Source organism: Triticum aestivum, chromosome 7A, assembly GCF_018294505.1.
Source record: "Triticum aestivum cultivar Chinese Spring chromosome 7A, IWGSC CS RefSeq v2.1, whole genome shotgun sequence".
Lineage (NCBI taxonomy): Eukaryota > Viridiplantae > Streptophyta > Magnoliopsida > Poales > Poaceae > Triticum > Triticum aestivum.
Genome location: NC_057812.1, coordinates 694,788,510 through 694,791,092, shown reverse-complemented (window position 1 = coordinate 694,791,092; position 2,583 = coordinate 694,788,510). Strand labels below are relative to the sequence as shown.

General features: G+C 41.6%; 1 long non-coding RNA gene across 1 annotated transcript; it reads right to left on the bottom strand.

Moving 5' to 3' along the window:
• Positions 1 to 274: 274 nt before the first annotated feature.
• LOC123154869 (uncharacterized) lies at positions 275 to 2,307 on the bottom strand. Its single transcript, XR_006477099.1, has 3 exons — positions 2,103 to 2,307; positions 1,214 to 1,831; positions 275 to 1,117 (listed from the first exon to the last, which is right to left on the bottom strand). It is a non-coding gene; the product is annotated as an uncharacterized lncRNA (long non-coding RNA).
• Positions 2,308 to 2,583: the final 276 nt, after the last annotated feature.

The following is a 2,583-nucleotide window of genomic DNA, read 5'->3' as shown; positions in this document are numbered from 1 at the left end:
TGGTGTAAGCAATGATGCTGCTTGTCAAGAGAGAGAAATCTCGTCAGTGATCCCATGCTAAAAATGAGCTTAATTTTGGACCAACCACCCTACTGCTTCTTTCTGGGCCGTGCACCACATGATATGTAGATAGATCAACATTATGAACATCCATTTGGTGCCTATGAGACACCTCACAACTGATCAAACAACAACTTGCAGCTGGGCGTCTAACTGAAGAACAGACTCTCGTCCATCTAGGTGAAATCCAAGGCATGGACAGAATAATCCTGGAAGCAAAACAATCATACAATTTAGAAACCCGATAAAAAAATAGATTATAATATTCAGGGGATAGACTATGAGGAGAAGAACAAATCTGGCAAACAAACCTGAAAATGGGACGTGTACCCATGAACCATTTAGGAATAGAATCTGGAAAAAAGAAATCAGATCCAAGTATATAGTATGATAAAGCTAACTGATCTGGCTGATCGTTCCTTGTAAATAGTCAATATCCTAATTCATCAAGTAGTGTTGGCAAGTAGAAAACAAAAAACTAACCACGTGCTGCAGGACCTATAAATTTCTAGTTCAAATTTTTTTCAGTACTTGTAGAGTCGCAAACATAGATAATCTTCTTGTAGGTATATATAGTAGATGTACACCACTTAAATATATAATGTCTCCTGCGGGGTGCAGAATATCTGAAAAAAGAAAAAATATGAATCAAGCGTATAAATATCTAGAGATTGAGCAATCAGAAGAAATTTATGGTCCTACGAAAAGGAGAATACATACGTATCAATGTGATATTGTATAGCTCTTGCCGTTGTGCTGTTTGTGTGCCTGAAGTTTTGCAGCTCGACTCACGCCACATATTAGCAGACCGCTCCAAGGTGCAGAGGAGCAGCAACACCACCAGCTCTCCCTGTCGAGGAACAGTACCGCCTGGCCTTTGAGCACTGGAGCACCCTATAACTGGTCGATGACCACCACCGTGATATTGTTAACTAACCACGTGCTGCAACAACTATAAATTTCTAGTGTAGTCACAAATATAGTAATCTTCTTGTAGTTATACATAGTACATGTACACCACTTAAATATATAATGTCTCCTGCGGGGTCTAGAATATCTGAAAAAAGAAAGTATGAATCAAACGTATAAATATCTAGAGATTGAGCGATCAGAAGAAATTAATGGTCATATGGAAAGGAGAATATATACGTACCAATGTTATATTATATAGCTCTTGCCATTGCGCTGTTTATGTGCCTGAAATCTTGCAGCTCGCCTCATGCCTGCTATTAGCAGACCACTCAAAGGTGCCGTGAAGTCTTGCAGCTCGCCTCACACCTCCTATTAGCAGACCGCTCAAACGTGCCGAGGAGCAGCAGCACCATCAGCTCTCCATGTCGAGGAGCAGTACCGCCGGGCCTTCGAGGCCTGGAGCAACCTATAACCGGTCGATGACCACCGTGCAAAATAAAACATGACAAAAACACCTCAACTCGGATGCAAACAGTATATATACACATGTTTCTTTTATTACATTATATTAATATTTCTTCAATGCACGCATGCTATGCCTAATCAAGAAAGATCGTGTGCAGACTGGAGATTCAACATATACCTATACCAAGAGTTATTCATACGGACACCAGGATTGTTGTTGCATACTGGCATGGTGCCATACACATGCCAGCGATGAGAAGCAATAGAGCAGTCGGTATTGGACTCGGCACCGCCAGTATTGGACTCGCAATAAACCCCGTCTGGTGGATGAACAATTTTCTTTCGCATGAGCCAAGATGCATCGGTAGATAACTATACGTGATCAGCTGTGCCACTGTAATAGTAAGAATGGTTCAAGTAAATATGCATGTGACAAATCAGCATAGAGAAATCAGCACGTGTAATAAGAGAGAGAGAGTAACTAATCCATCAGATCTTGGTCAAACTCGCCAGGGACTAAAAATTTGAACGAAATTGCATATGAAGCCAGGAGCTATCATGGACTGTTGTCTCCTTTGCTCCAAATCACACAAATAAAAAATACCTGTACATGTAGTGCCATGAAAACAACTCAGAATTATACGGTTTTCGATGGAGTACCGTACCTTGTGATGGGTGGATCAAATGGAGAGCCAGCGATGTAGGCTTCAAACTAGAAGGCGTCGTTCCTTGGTCATGCTCTAGCCGGAGGAGGGAAAAACGATCAAGTACCATCGATCGGAGGTCTTGGACAGTAGAAACCATGGAAGGAAACAGAGGTTGCTAGGTTAGATCTAAACCTGTACCATTACAATTTGAGAGATTTGGGTCTCTGGAGAGATATACGCGGGAGTTTTATCCCTTTTGGAGAGTTATTGGTCAGAGACGGTTAGAGTTGGGTCGTGGGAGTGACATGCGTACGTGACAATTTTGGAGAGATTGGGAAATTCTGGTCGTGAGGGTATCCATGATTTTTTTTATTGGGAGATATCCGGGAGATTCTTTTTTCTTTTTTGAGAGATACATGAGAGATTGGATATGAACCATAGTTTTGGCCGGGAGGGACATGCGTACGTGACAATTTTGGAGAGATTGGGAAATTCTGGT